At 44.5% G+C, this 17,379-nt stretch overlaps 1 protein-coding gene across 1 annotated transcript in view; it reads right to left on the reverse strand.

Moving 5' to 3' along the window:
* Window positions 1-15,558, reverse strand: part of ERBB2 (erb-b2 receptor tyrosine kinase 2) — a gene marked incomplete at its 3' end in the record, with an annotated part of 299,046 nt that extends 283,488 nt beyond the window's left edge. The window contains exon 1 of the mRNA XM_082272837.1: window positions 15,522-15,558. The remainder of the gene's footprint in view (window positions 1-15,521) is intronic.
* Between the last annotated feature and the right edge of the window lie 1,821 nt (window positions 15,559-17,379).

Consider the following 17,379-nt stretch of genomic DNA (forward strand, 5'->3'; position numbering starts at 1 on the left):
ACTAAATACCCATGTTGACCGAAGGACGATAGCTACAGTTAGCACATACACATCATTGTGGCCCTTAAACAATCCCATTTTCTACTTTAACCACAGCATACCTGAACAGCTATCACTTGGCTAGGAAAGGTTATGGTGGCCCACACACCTATTATCACACACCTATTACATTATATTGACCAGCCATTTTCAACCAGGCTCCTTCCAAGGTTGCCAGGGGTTTCCTTGAGATGTAGCTAATGAACTTCTCATTTGATGGTGTCTGCAAAGTTCTGGGGCCAACGCCACTTGGCAAAGCCAAAAGGCATGACATCAACAATCTTTTTAGCTATCTATATAGGGGGCATTCTTCCCACGGACCAATGTACCAGGCAAGTTTTCCACTGACCTCCAATGAATTTGTTTTAGCTAGGATTCTTTAAGACCTGAAAATTATTTCAAGGGATCCTGTAAGGTAAAAAGAGTGAGAAACGCTGATAAACGACAATTTCCATTTCCTTATGGCACTATAGCCAATCTTTGAAATTCTGCTCAAAGTCTACATCTGTTATCTACAGCACAGTACTAATCATTGCTTAGCAGACTGCAGCTACAGACACTAGAATATCCTTTCCTACATCCCCCAATTAAACCCCTAAATTCAAAGCCTCTAAAGCCCCGTACACTCGAGTCGAAATTCGGCCAGGAATTTTCGTCCGACGACCGATCTGCTGATTTTTGGATTGTTAGTATGGTGCTTTCGACAGCCAACTCCAACTTTTCGGCCGAAAAAATGTGCAGGCATTAAAATTTTTGTCAACCGTCAAAACACGTCCGATCTTCGTCTCATTAGTACAGATTTAGACGGGGAAAAATCTTATGAGCAAGACTAGGCATGCTCAGAGATGAAAGAACACAAAGAAAGCAATCCAACACATGACATCACTTCTGAAGTAGAATTCTGTCATGCGGAAAAATTTGTGTGCAGTCTAGGCACATTCCAACCAACAGACACCACTCTGGACAAAAGACGGACGACCGGTCGGCGGAAATTCGTTACATGTGTACGAGGCTTTAGGGTCCATTCACCGGCCTGATGGGTTGAGCGCGCTCCCAGCACAGAAATCTTTGCCACCCATAGATGCATATTCATATTACATGGGCAGCAAGAGGTTCAGTAAGGCTGGGCACACACTATACAATCTGATTGCCCCCGTGAGAACGAGGCTTCATAATCAAATGTTAACAAGTGTAACCATGTTCATTTGCACACAAAAAAAAAATCCATCTGCATCCTCCCCGATGCTTTTTGGAATCACTGTACTATTTATTATCTTCACTCTCTGCAACCAAACACTTGCCAAAACGCACCCCCACAAAATCCACAGCTTCTAAACATGGCGCCGTGCCCAATGCCACCCGCATAGTCCCTGACCTTAGCCTGACCATCTGTCCACATTCTAAGTGTCACTTCACAGTACTGAGAGCCTATTCGCACCATTGCTGTGTGTTCGTAAAGTCATTTTTTTGGACTTGTATCCACAGGTAAGCCTATAATAAGGCCTACCTGTAGGTACACTGCAACTAACCTAAACTCCAAAATGTATTGAAAGAGAATAATCTCCTAAACTTGTCGTGTTTAGGAGATATTCCCAGTGGATGCAGCTGGTGACGTCACCGGTGCATGTGCTCTGAAGTTCCGGAACTTCAAATGCTCCGTGCCGCAGCCGAGGCCTCCTGCGTGAATGCGATGGATTGAGGCAATAGCGGCCCCAGCCACTTCGACCTGGAGCTGGCAAATCCAGGCGGAAGAGCAACAATTCTTCAATCTTGAATTAGCCAGTTCCCCAACCGAACGGGGATGAGAGAGGACCAGGAGCGGCGCACCTGAAAAAGCGAATTGCGATCTGGCTGGAGACAAAACCTTAAGGGACTCCACTATTGCAATAACTGGCTAATTCAAGATTGAAGAATTGTACCACTTAAAGGCACAAGGACATCCTTGAAAGGGACCGGTTTCATACACACCGGAACCAAAAATAGCCACTAGGGGAGACTCACATGATCTACCCCAGATATGAAACATGGCCTATTATGAAACCGCATAGGTTCTCGCTGTGCTAAAGAGGGAGCCACTTCAACATACAAGGATTTAAAGAAAATAATATAAATGGTGACTATCAACCTTGAAAAAGGCTCCTTAAGGGGCCGAAACGCGTAGGACATAGGAGACATCTCTGATCTGAGCAACCCAAGCTTAACAGCAGGGAATGACAGAGATATACCCTTAAAAGTCACCATTTACCACGTGTCACTAATCCTCCATCTACTACACACTTTCACAAGGGTTTATAACCCTCTCACGCAACTGTACTCCACTGTACATATGTTTTAAGGATTAAATACTATTTTTCTATTATTAGCGATTTTGCTTGTACTTTTTCGTATTTTCCATACTTGCCTTAAAAGTCCCACTTCCTATTGGCCTGAGGTACCAACAACCTATACAACAACTGGCATAGTGGATATGGCTCAAGAGTGCTGAGAGCACAAGACACATGCCCCAGATTATAATGCTTTCCATTGGGAAAACTCATGCTAGAGCATGCAAAAAGAAGGCTTCAAAATTGCCTAAAATTAAAAAGAGAGTGAATGAGGGCCTAGGAAAGGGTCAAATGCAGACCAGAGGGAGGTCAACTGCAGGTCCAGTGCACCAGTTCATAAACTCTGAAGATCCTAACCCTACCTGTACGTTCCTTTAACTGAGTCTTTTGGCCCGAGGGCGGAACGTCTTTCCGATCACGAGCCCATTGTGACTGACAGCGGTCACATGATTCGTAGTCTTTCCCATCAGCGCCCGATCAGAACGAGAGGCCAAGAGCAGTCAATAACCGTTCAGTCACTGTGCTAGGAATGTGGTCCCAGCACAGAAACCTTGGCCATCCATGGACACATATATACACTACATGCAAGGGGTTAAGCCCCTTCCACACCGGTGCGGATTTGAAATCGTGCTACTAAAGCTGCACATTAGTGCTGTTCTTATTGCAGCTTGTGACTTTATACAGCAGAAGTCTATGCAAGTTGCAACAAAAATCAACAAATAGTGCAGGAACCTTTTTTCCGAGTCGAGGCAATTTGAATGGTTCCATTACCGGCAATAGTGTGCAACTTCTCATGTGTTTTGGAACTGTCAAATTGCATGACAAATCACACCGGTGTGAACAGGAGCTAAACTGATCTCAAATGCAAAGAACCAACCTGAAAGCAAGATGCATTTGACCATCAAAGCTTTGACAGAGGTCCTAACAGGAAGAGTCCAATGACAGGAAGCGCCTGGACAAAGTCCATAATAGTGATCACCAGATCCAAACAAAAATGGCTGTAGTTGGACTTCCGAAGAAAGAATGAAAGATCCCTTCAGCACAGTTAAGGGTTCTATGGGAGATTCTCAAATATTACAGTTAGCCCATCACAGATCCTGTTCCACAATAGCTGCACTCTTGGTAAATACCTCTGGCTCTTTGGCCCCTTGCACACGGGGCCGCCCAGCTGCAGTGCATCCCTTCTGGCGTTTTAGTGCATCCAGGAGGGACAGGTGCAGCGCCCATCTGTCCAGAAGACCTGCATTCTGAAACATTGTCCCTAAACGCACAGGCTGCTAAGCACTGGTACCACTTGGAACAACGCTCAGCCGCAATATGCCATAGACATTGATAGGGTGCCTGCAGCAGGCCTGGACGCTGCACCTGTCCCTCCCTGCGCAAGAGACACACTGCAGACTCTGTGTGCAAGGCCTCATCTTGAGTCTATGTACCATGACGTCCTACGTGTGCGCAATGTACTAAGGGTTTATAAATAAGGGACAGCACTGTGTCATTGCAGCTGGGAGAGTATGACATGTGTTTACTTCAGCTAATGATGTCCAGAGGAGACACTGTAAGCTGAGCAAGGCGAGGAGGAGGAGGAGAATCTCCGGCAGGACTGGAAAACATGGATGTAAGCTCCTGATTTAGGATCCAGTCTACAAACAGATTCACCTAAATACATACCAAATGTCAGGATTTACCTACTGACAACGCAAATTAGAATAAAGCACTAGAAATTCAACATCCCAAGCTGGCCAAACACTAGTAAAATTTCAAATGAAATGTTTGTATTACCATTGGTATGAAAATTCTCAGAGCGTTTCATGATTTGACAAACGTTGCTCAAAAATACTTCAAAATGTAGTTTGCTTTTAATATTCGATTCTGGAATTATTGTAGTTTTCTGAATGGCATACACAGTTAGACATTCGTCCATTCAAGAAAAATTCTCCATCCTGCTCCTTCAAAATCCATCGCTATAGGTGAAAACGACCATCAAATCGGGTCAAGCAATTTCTTAATTAGAAAATGGACTTCCATGACACCAGAGGGCATGAAGCGGGCATTATGCGGAATACATACACTCATCGGCCATTTTATTAGGTACACCTTGCTAGTACCGGGTTGGACCTCCTTTTAACTTCAGAACTGCCCTAATTCTTCATGGCATAGATTTGGAAACATTCCTTTAAGATTTTGATCCATATTGCCATGATAACATCATGCAGTTCCTGCAGATTTGTTGGCTGCACATCCATGATGGGAATCTCTCGTTGCACCACATCCCAAAGGTTCTCTATTGGATGAGAACTGGTGAGCAGTGGTGTATTTAGGTTTTGTGCTGCCCTAGGCCTTATTAACCACTTAAGCCCCGGAGGATTTGGCTGCTTAAAGACCACGGGGTTTTTTGCGATTTTTTTACTGCGTGACTTTAACGGACAATTGGGCGGTCGTGCGACGCTGCACCTAAACAAATTTGACGTCCTTTTTTCCCCCACAGAGCTTTCTTTTGGTGGTATTTGATCACCTCTGCGATTTTTACTTTTTGCGCTATAAACAAAAAAAAGAGCGTAAATTTTGCAAAAATAACAATATTTTTCACATGAAATTCCCCCCCAAAAAAATGTAAAAATCAACATTTTTTAACATTTTTGGCCAATTTGTTTTCTGCTACCTAGGTTTGGTAAAAAAAATTGCAAAAAGCGTATTTTGATTGGTTTGCGCAAAAGTAATTGCGTTTACCAACTAAGGGAAAGATTTCTGTCATTTTTGGTGTTTTTTTTTTTAACGCATAATGGCGGCGATCTGCGATTTTTTTTGCGGTACTGCGACATTGCGGCGGACAGATTGGACCCTTGACTGACATTTTTGACACTTTTGGGGTTACCAGTGACATTACTGCAGTAATCAGTGCTATACATATGCACTGTTACTGCAAAATGACACTGGCAGTGAAGGGGTTAACTTTATTGGGGAGGGAGGGGTTAAGTGTGTCCCTAGGGGCGTGCTTTCTACTGTGATTGGCTGTGGCTACTAGTGTAGGAACACTGATCAACGGTCCTACATAGTAGAACCGTCTGATCAGTGTTTCTACACAGGGGAGAATGACAGGCGGCTTGTTTACATCAGCCGCCTGACTTTCTCCCTCTGCACCGACGATCGGCGAGTGACCGGCGGACATCGGGTCCGCCGGTCACACGCACTAACTTCCCTGTGAACGCGCCTCTGCGGGCGCGCGCTGGCCCGCTATTGGCTCACAAGGAAGTGACAGGCAAGTGACGTACCGATACGTCACTCTGCCTGGCCGGGGCTGACCGCCTCAGTATATAGTCGTGCGGCGGTCGGCAACCGGTTAAACTTGTGCATCCCCTAATTTAAATAGGACGCACCCCTTTCTGTAAAGGCCACACCCCTTCCTGTTTCTGACCCACCCTGTCATCTGTAAACCACAGACCACAACCACAGTGTATCAGTGCCCATCAGTGTAGCCTCATCAGTTCCCATAAGTTCAGCCTCATCAGTGCCCATCAATGCATCCTTATCAGCGCCGCCTCATTGCTGCCCATTAGAGTAGCCTCATAAGTGCAGCATACAGTATCAGTGTAGCCTCATCAGTTCCCATAAGTTCAGCCTCATCAGTGCAGCCTCATCAGTGCCACCTCATTGCTGCCCATTAGAGTAGCCTCATAAGTGCAGCATACAGTATCAGTGTAGCCTCATCAGTGGCCATCAGTACAGCCCCATCAGTGGCCCCCAGTGCAACCTATCAGTGCCCATTAGTGCAGCCTAAGATATTTGGACTTGTGTTTGCTGCCACTGATTGCAATCATAGGATTATTTCACTTATTTGTATGATTAGGAAGTCCAGAGTCTTTATACAAATCAGTGAAAAAAATCAGTTGCAGCAAACACAAGTCCAAATATCTTATAAGATTGGAGTAATCTTACTAACCCAGTGACATATTGCCATAGCACATATGAGGTGAGCAGGTCCAAAATATTTTTGCATTCATATACAATTAAAAGTCCTAATTGTATATGATGCAATTCAATATGCTCACTCAAGGACAAGGATGTTTAAAGAAATGAAATGATATTATTGGCATGATGCCTGCCATACCTGGGGGTGGAGGAGGGTAGGCGGAGCATTAGGCTGCAGTGCCACACTTATTAGCATTGGGGGCTGTTGGGCCAGTTGTATTAAGTGTGGTTGGCGGCCTGCGGTCTGTCCGAATGTCCTCATCGGCTGGTATTATCATACTGGCAGGTAGCAGTGTGACCGCTTTATGTGGGTGCCAGACTTATTTGCCTCCTGGACCCTGCCCTCTGGCCCAATTCGCCCCATAAGACTGGCACTATACTAAAAGTGTATGTCGGAGCAGGGAGGAGGCTGTTTTTTTTTTCGTGTGTGTGGGGTGCAGCTTTTTTGCTGCCCCCCTGCAAAGTGCCGCCCTAGGCCTGGGCCTTGTTGGCCTAGGCCAAGATACAGCACTGCTGGTGAGTGTGGAGGCCATTGGAGTACAGTGACCCCATTGTCATGTTGAAGAAACCAGTGGTGAGATGATTTGATCTTTGTGACATGGTGCATTATCCTGCTGGAAGGAGCCATCAGAAGATGGGTACACTGCAGTCATAAAAGGGATGGACATGGTCAGCAACAATACACAGGTAGGCCGTGGTGTTTAGCCACCCCCCATCCGCCGTAGAGTAAAATAACAGCGGGTAGGATCCCCTCTCGTTCTGGGACAACGTCATATGACACCCTAGTGTCACCGCAGTCGTGCCCTGTTCCTAGGACATGGCCCGAACCTAATCTTGGTAAAGAGGATGATGGAGCTCTTTACCCATGTGTTTGGTTGTGTCCCATCACAGCTGGTCACTTGTAAACACAAAAGTACTGTTTATCCGCTCTCCTCGCCTCACACTGACAGAGTGTGTGACAAGGAGAGCTGAACAATACCTTCTCCTCGCAGGGGAGACCTGTACAGGTAATCCGGGCGCTAATCATCAGTGCCCAGATTACAGTACAGCCCCAACAGTGCCCATCAGTGACGCCAATCAGTGCCCATCGGTGACACCAATCAGTGCCCATCGGTGACACCAATCAGTGCCCATCAGTGATGCCAATCAGTGCCCATCAGTGACACCAATCAGTGCCCATCGGTGACACCAATCAGTGCCCATCGGTGACACCAATCAGTGCCCATCAGTGATGCGAGTCAGTGCTGCTGTTGAGTGCCTGCTCATCAATGCCGCCTATCAGTGCCCATCAGTGGAACCTATCAGTGTGGCATATTATTGCCTCATCAGTGCCATCCCATTGTACATCAGTGAAGAAGAAAAAAATACTCATTTACTAACAAAAACCAAAAAGGAAAATTTTTTTTTTGGTCCAATTTAGTTTTTAGCAAAAAATAAAAAAAACCCAGTGGGGATTAAATACCACCTCCGTTTGTGTAAAAAAAAAAAAAAAAAAGATAAAAATGTCCTTTCAGTACATTGTAGCCTGATCGCACAATTGTCATTCAAAGTGTGACAGCGCTGAAAGCTGAAAATTGGCCTGGGCAGGATGGAGGTGAAAGAGCCCAGTATTGAAGCGGTTAAACAATGCCTAATTGGTACTAAGTGGCCCAAAGTGTGCCAAGAAAATATCCCCACACCATTACACCGCCACCACCAGCCTGAACCATTGATACAAGGCCGGATGGAGCCATGCTTTCATGTTTACACCAAATTCTGACTCTACCATCTGAATGTCGCAGCTGAAATTGAGACTCATCAGACCAGGCAACGTTTTTCCAATCTTCTATTCTCCAATATTGGTGAGCCTGTGTGAATTGTAGCCTCAGTTTCCTGTTCTTAGCTGACAGAAGTGGCACCCGGTGTGGTCTTCTGCTGCTGTAACCCAACTGCTTCAAGGTTCGATGTGCTGTGTATTCAGAGATGGTATTCTGCATACCTTGGTTGTAACCACTGGTTATTTGAGTTACTGTTGCCTTTCTATCATCTTGAACCAGTCTGCCCATTCTCCTCTGACATCAACAAGGCATTTTCATCCACACAAATGCCACTCACTGGAAATTTTCTCTTTCTCGGACCCCTAGAGATGGTTGTGCGTATAAATCCCAGTAGATCAGCAGATTTTGAAATACTCAGCCCAGCCTGTCTGGCACCAACAACCATGCCACCTTCAAAGTGCCTTAAATGCCTTTTCTTCCCCATTTGAACTTTCCCAAGTTGCCTTCACCACGTCTAGATGCCTAAACATGCATGGAGTTGCTGCCATGTGATTGGCTGATTAGCAGTTTGGGTTACCAAGCAATTGAACAGGTGTACCTAATAAAGTGGCCGGTGAGTGTAAAGTGTTTTTACAGTCTTGTGTCCCTGCAAAAAACATTGCAAGTTGTGATAGATTCATGAACTGTCGGTAAGGTGTATAGGTGTCCATCACAGAAGTCTGCATGCAACCCACGACTTGCTTGTGTGACAGTTTACTCCAACATGGAGAAGGTCTTATTTACTCCAACATGGAGACCGTCTTATTTACTCCAACATGGAGACCGTCTTATTTACTCCAACATGGAGACCGTCTTATTTACTCCAACATGGAGACCGTCTTATTTACTCCAACATGGAGACCGTCTTATTTACTCCAACATGGAGACCGTCTTATTTACTCCAACATGGAGACCGTCTTATTTACTCCAACATGGAGAAGGTCTTATTACCCAAATGGTGGTATTACTCCAACATGGAGAAGGTCTTATTACCCAAATGGCGGTATTACTCCAACATGGAGAATGTCTTATTACTCAAATGGTGGTATTACTCCAACATGGAGAAGGTCTTATTACCCAAATGGTGGTATTACTCCAACATGGAGAAGGTCTTATTACCCAAATGGCGGTATTACTCCAACATGGAGAAGGTCTTATTACTCAAATGGTGGTATTACTCCAACATGGAGAAGGTCTTATTACCCAAATGGCGGTATTACTCCAACATGGAGAAGGTCTTATTACCCAAATGGCAGTATTACTCCAACATGGAGAAGGTCTTATTTACTCCAACATGGAGACCGTCTTATTTACTCCAACATGGAGAAGGTCTCATTACCCAAAAGGCGGTATTACTCCAAAATGGAGAAGGTCTTATTACCCAAATGGCGGTATTACTCCAACATGGAGAAGGTCTTATTACCCAAATGGCGGTATTACTCCAACATGGAGAAGGTCTTATTACTCAAATGGTGGTATTACTCCAACATGGAGAAGGTCTTATTACTCAAATGGTGGTATTACTCCAACATGGAGAAGGTCTTATTACCCAAATGGCGGTATTACTCCAACATGGAGAAGGTCTTATTACCCAAATGGCGGTATTACTCCAACATGGAGAATGTCTTATTACTCAAATGGTGGTATTACTCCAACATGGAGAAGGTCTTATTACCCAAATGGCGGTATTACTCCAACATGGAGAAGGTCTTATTACTCAAATGGTGGTATTACTCCAACATGGAGAAGGTCTTATTACCCAAATGGCGGTATTACTCCAACATGGAGAAGGTCTTATTACCCAAATGGCAGTATTACTCCAACATGGAGAAGGTCTTATTTACTCCAACATGGAGACCGTCTTATTTACTCCAACATGGAGAAGGTCTCATTACCCAAAAGGCGGTATTACTCCAAAATGGAGAAGGTCTTATTACCCAAATGGCGGTATTACTCCAACATGGAGAAGGTCTTATTACCCAAATGGCGGTATTACTCCAACATGGAGAAGGTCTTATTACTCAAATGGTGGTATTACTCCAACATGGAGAAGGTCTTATTACTCAAATGGTGGTATTACTCCAACATGGAGAAGGTCTTATTACTCAAATGGTGGTATTACTCCAACATGGAGAAGGTCTTATTACCCAAATGGCGGTATTACTCCAACATGGAGAAGGTCTTATTACCCAAATGGCGGTATTACTCCAACATGGAGAAGGTCTTATTACACAAATGGTGGTATTACTCCAACATGGAGAAGGTCTTATTTACTCCAACATGGAGACCGTCTTATTTACTCCAACATGGAGACCGTCTTATTTACTCCAACATGGAGACCGTCTTATTTACTCCAACATGGAGAAGGTCTTATTTACTCCAACATGGAGACCGTCTTATTTACTCCAACATGGAGACCGTCTTATTTACTCCAACATGGAGACCGTCTTATTTACTCCAACATGGAGACCGTCTTATTTACTCCAACATGGAGAAGGTCTTATTACCCAAATGGTGGTATTACTCCAACATGGAGAAGGTCTTATTACCCAAATGGCGGTATTACTCCAACATGGAGAAGGTCTTATTACCCAAATGGCGGTATTACTCCAACATGGAGAAGGTCTTATTACTCAAATGGTGGTATTACTCCAACATGGAGAAGGTCTTATTACCCAAATGGCGGTATTACTCCAACATGGAGAAGGTCTTATTACCCAAATGGCAGTATTACTCCAACATGGAGAAGGTCTTATTTACTCCAACATGGAGACCGTCTTATTTACTCCAACATGGAGACCGTCTTATTTACTCCAACATGGAGAAGGTCTCATTACCCAAAAGGCGGTATTACTCCAAAATGGAGAAGGTCTTATTACCCAAATGGCGGTATTACTCCAACATGGAGAAGGTCTTATTACCCAAATGGCGGTATTACTCCAACATGGAGAAGGTCTTATTACTCAAATGGTGGTATTACTCCAACATGGAGAAGGTCTTATTACTCAAATGGTGGTATTACTCCAACATGGAGAAGGTCTTATTACCCAAATGGCGGTATTACTCCAACATGGAGAAGGTCTTATTACCCAAATGGCGGTATTACTCCAACATGGAGAAGGTCTTATTACACAAATGGTGGTATTACTCCAACATGGAGAAGGTCTTATTACTCAAATGGTGGTATTACTCCAACATGGAGAAGGTCTTATTACTCAAATGGTGGTATTACTCCAACATGGAGAAGGTCTTATTACCCAAATGGCGGTATTACTCCAACATGGAGAAGGTCTTATTACCCAAATGGCGGTATTACTCCAACATGGAGAATGTCTTATTACTCAAATGGTGGTATTACTCCAACATGGAGAAGGTCTTATTACCCAAATGGCGGTATTACTCCAACATGGAGAAGGTCTTATTACACAAATGGTGGTATTACTCCAACATGGAGAAGGTCTTATTACACAAATGGTGGTATTTCGGAACCAATTTTTCAGATATGGTGACAGAATTTAGTCCTTCCTTACACAGGCATACTACAGGATAAACCCATAGGAGGGCCATGTTTACCGGCACAGGTGTTTTGCGCATCTCAATGCAGGCAGTCCAATTCATGTTAATTGGGACGCAGCGGATGCACAGACATGACATCTGTGCGGGTGCATGGCTCAGCACAGACAATGTGGGCTTGGGACCATACACTGAATCCACAAAGTGTTCATGGAGCTTCACTTTTTCCACATTTTATGTTACAGTTTTATTCCAAAATGGAATAAATTCATTATTTTCCTCAAAATTCTACAAACAATTCCCCATAATGACAACGTGAAAGAAGTTTGTTTGAAAACTTTGCAAATTTATTAAAAATAAGAAAATCCCATGTACATACAGATCACAGCCTTTGCTCAATCCTTTGTTGAAGCACCTTTGGCACCAATTACAGCCTCAAGTCTTTCGGAGTATGATACTACAAGCTTGGCACCCCTATTTCTGAGCAGTTTCTCCCATTCTTCTTTGCAGGACCTCCCAAGCTCTATTAGGTTGGATGGGGAGCGTCGGTGCACAGCCATTTTTAGATCTCTCCAGATATGTTCTGGGAGGATGCAGGCTCCCAGACTGCATAGTGCCACTGGCTGCTACAATGCAGGCGGCAAGGCTGCACAGCACCACTGGTTGGGAGGATGCAGGCGGCCAGGCTGCACAGCACCACTGGTTGGGAGGATGCAGGTGTGGGGCCACACAATGTCATTGGTTGCTAGTAGGTTGGTGGTGCACAGTATCTTTGGATGCTAACATTCAGGCCACACAGCATTTTTGGTTGCTAGGACACAGACGACCGCCTGCACCATAACAACCAATGATGCTGCAGCCTGGAAGCTAACCGTACACCGAACATCCAGTAAGGCTGGCCTCATGGGCAGCACAGCCCTGCCAATATATATTTTCTGCCTCACCAGGCTTTGGATCTCCTCCAGCCTTTTCACAGACACTTGTTTACATGCACCAGCAGCACAACATTGCTCAGCACTGACCCCTGGATGGTGACAACTCTGAACCATGCCTGTACAATGGGTGTCAGCGGGGACACTTGTTTTCTCCACCAGAGAGCATAGAAAGGAGACGACTTTTATCATGTTACATGAGATATTAGTGACTGATCATACACACTTCAATAAACAATCAATTTATTTTACAATACAGTAATAATTGATCTATAACAACCAATTTCATCCAAACACCGGGAAGAGGATTTTCAATCGATAGTGTGAAGATTTGATGATAAATGATCACATTGCTGTTTTCACCATGCAACCCAATAACCTTATGGATAAAAACACGATCAAATCCATGAACAAAGCATCTCCGAGCTTCCAATAGACACAACAATATCGGTAATATTCTGCTCGATAGAAATCCATCTGTATAGCTGGCAAACGTAAAACCAAAAAATATGTTCTGTACCTAAAAACCGAATGGAAGTAAACAGACGGCATCCGTTTATATACAAGAAATAAAAAACGGAAAAGTACGCAAACTATCTTGCTTTTTTTTTAAAGTAGATGCAAAACTTTGAATGTTTGTTTATACCTGTACACCTGTGTGAAATCTTACAGAGGCTGACCATACACGTGACAATCTGATTGTGTAACCTCCTTTAAATCTACCACCAGCAATGTATTACAAGGACCTCCGTGATTGCTTGCTTAGGCTTGTACCCATGTTACATTGTTTTCATGTATCTAATGGTGACCATACACACTGAGATTTTATTATCCCTTTGATGTAGGAGTTGATTAAAACGGCTAAAAATCAGAAACCTTGCTTAAAGCAGATTTGATTAATCTAGTCGATCGGCCAAAGCAAAAAATGATTGAAGGGGATCGGCAGCACTAAGATGATTCAATCATATATAGACCAATCAGATTGCAGGTTGGCCTGATTCAATCATATATAGACCAATCAGATTGCAGGGTGGCCTGATTCAATCATATATAGACCAATCAGATTGCAGGGTGGCCTGATTCAATCATATATAGACCAATCAGATTGCAGGGTGGCCTGATTCAATCATATATAGACCAATCAGATTGCAAGGTGGCCTGATTCAATCATATATAGACCAATCAGATTGCAAGGTGGCCTGATTCAATCATATATAGACCAATCAGATTGCAGGTTGGCCTGATTCAATCATATATAGACCAATCAGATTGCAGGTTGGCCTGATTCAATCATATATAGACCAATCATATTGCAGGGTGGCCTGATTCAATCATATATAGACCAATCAGATTGCAGGGTGGCCTGATTCAATCATATATAGACCAATCATATTGCAGAATGGCCTGATTCAATCATATATAGACCAATCAGATTGCAAGGTGGCCTGATTCAATCATATATAGACCAATCAGATTGCAAGGTGGCCTGATTCAATCATATATAGACCAATCAGATTGCAGGGTGGCCTGATTCAATCATATATAGACCAATCAGATTGCAAGGTGGCCTGATTCAATCATATATAGACCAATCAGATTGCAGAATGGCCTGATTCAATCATATATAGACCAATCAGATTGCAAGGTGGCCTGATTCAATCATATATAGACCAATCAGATTGCAAGGTGGCCTGATTCAATCATATATAGACCAATCAGATTGCAGGGTGGCCTGATTCAATCATATATAGACCAATCAGATTGCAGGTTGGCCTGATTCAATCATATATAGACCAATCAGATTGCAGGTTGGCCTGATTCAATCATATATAGACCAATCATATTGCAGGGTGGCCTGATTCAATCATATATAGACCAATCAGATTGCAGGGTGGCCTGATTCAATCATATATAGACCAATCAGATTGCAAGGTGGCCTGATTCAATCATATATAGACCAATCAGATTGCAGGGTGGCCTGATTCAATCATATATAGACCAATCAGATTGCAGAATGGCCTGATTCAATCATATATAGACCAATCAGATTGCAAGGTGGCCTGATTCAATCATATATAGACCAATCAGATTGCAAGGTGGCCTGATTCAATCATATATAGACCAATCAGATTGCAGGTTGGCCTGATTCAATCATATATAGACCAATCAGATTGCAGGTTGGCCTGATTCAATCATATATAGACCAATCAGATTGCAGGGTGGCCTGATGTAAACAGAGACAGGATGGATAACGTAGGATTCCATCTTCCAATCATCGACTGAATGCCACTTCCCCATGCGTGCCACATTGATTGTGTTATTGACTATGGATCGATTATTCCTATCAGGAGACATTGATTGGAAATGAAATTGATTATTTATTGAAGCACATAGGGCCACCAAAAAGGAGATTGTACAGCCAACCATGTTACGATAAATGATTGGGAATAATCGATCTATAAATGACAATGCATTCACCATAAACATGGGCAGGTGGATTTTGATTGGTAGTTTAGAAATACGATTGTACGTTATGGAATACATATCTATGTTTTCCCCATCCAATCTCTAACAGTGAAGAATGAAGCATCTGATTGATCGCAATCAATACTTTTCTGCCCTGACCGATCGATTTGATTTAATTAGATCTGTTCAAAGTTGAAATTGCGGAATCGATGGTTCTGATTGAATTGCACATTGATCTGATAATAAAAGTGAAGCCATCGTAGGACTGGAGTAGCTGTGTCTGCCAACCAATCATCTTCTAGCTTTCATTTGCAAAGCTCACCTGAGGAGCTGAAGCTGTAATGTGATTGGCTAGCAGAGCTGTCGCAGTCACCTGGATAGAGATGTATAGGAGGAGGGCAGGGATCTGTCACATGGAGGAGATTCTTCCTCATATACAGCACGAGGACAAATCTCAGCAATCCGATCTATAATAGAAGACCTACCTTCTCTGCACACAGTCTGGGGCAGCAGCAGGGCACAGAGTGCTGCCCATATCCATACATTCATCTTCATCCGATCACCGATCCCTCCTCTACCATACTATCCGATCTCACCGATCCCAACCCACAATACACAGCGATCCCAACTTCTCCAACTTCACCGCCCGTCCCCGAACTTCATTCCACTTCCTGCAGGGCGGGGACATACACCGGGGGCGTGTCCTACCGCAAGGGGGAGACTGTCCTACAACACAGGGATCTCACTGCATGGAGTCTGTCCTACAATACAGGGATCTCACTGCATGGGGTCTGTCCTACTGTACAGGGATCTCACTGCATGGGGTCTGTCCTACAATACAGGGATCTCACTGCATGGGGTCTGTCCTACAACACAGGGATCTCACTGCATGGAGTCTGTCCTACAACACAGGGATCTCACTGCATGGAGTCTGTCCTACAATACAGGGATCTCACTGCATGGAGTCTGTCCTACAATACAGGGATCTCACTGCATGGAGTCTGTCCTACAACACAGGGATCTCACTGCATGGAGTCTGTCCTACAATACAGGGATCTCACTGCATGGAGTCTGTCCTACAATACAGGGATCTCACTGCATGGAGTCTGTCCTACTGTACAGGGATCTCACTGCATGGGGTCTGTCCTACAACACAGGGATCTCACTGCATGGGGTCTGTCCTACTGTACAGGGATCTCACTGCATGGAGTCTGTCCTACAATACAGGGATCTCACTGCATGGAGTCTGTCCTACAATACAGGGATCTCACTGCATGGAGTCTGTCCTACTGTACAGGGATCTCACTGCATGGGGTCTGTCCTACTGTACAGGGATCTCACTGCATGGGGTCTGTCCTACAACACAGGGATCTCACTGCATGGAGTCTGTCCTACTGTACAGGGATCTCACTGCATGGGGTCTGTCCTACTGTACAGGGATCTCACTGCATGGAGTCTGTCCTACAATACAGGGATCTCACTGCATGGAGTCTGTCCTACTGTACAGGGATCTCACTGCATGGGGTCTGTCCTACTGTACAGGGATCTCACTGCATGGGGTCTGTCCTACAACACAGGGATCTCACTGCATGGAGTCTGTCCTACTGTACAGGGATCTCACTGCATGGGGTCTGTCCTACTGTACAGGGATCTCACTGCATGGAGTCTGTCCTACTGTACAGGGATCTCACTGCATGGGGTCTGTCCTACTGTACAGGGATCTCACTGCATGGGGTCTGTCCTACTGTACAGGGATCTCACTGCTTGGGGTCTGTCCTACTGTACAGGGATCTCACTGCATGGGGTCTGTCCTACTGTACAGGGATCTCACTGCATGGGGTCTGTCCTACAACACAGGGATCTCACTGCATGGAGTCTGTCCTACAATACAGGGATCTCACTGAATGGAGTCTGTCCTACAATACAGGGATCTCACTGCATGGAGTCTGTCCTACTGTACAGGGATCTCACTGCATGGGGTCTGTCCTACTGTACAGGGATCTCACTGCATGGGGTCTGTCCTACTGTACAGGGATCTCACTGCATGGAGTCTGTCCTACAATACAGGGATCTCACTGCATGGAGTCTGTCCTACTGTACAGGGATCTCACTGCATGGGGTCTGTCCTACTGTACAGGGATCTCACTGCATGGGGTCTGTCCTACTGTACAGGGATCTCACTGCATGGGGTCTGTCCTACAACACAGGGATCTCACTGCATGGAGTCTGTCCTACTGTACAGGGATCTCACTGCATGGGGTCTGTCCTACTGTACAGGGATCTCACTGCATGGAGTCTGTCCTACTGTACAGGGATCTCACTGCTTGGGGTCTGTCCTACTGT

This window comes from Pelophylax lessonae (assembly GCF_965119305.1).
Source record: "Pelophylax lessonae genome assembly, chromosome: 11".
NCBI lineage: Eukaryota > Metazoa > Chordata > Amphibia > Anura > Ranidae > Pelophylax > Pelophylax lessonae.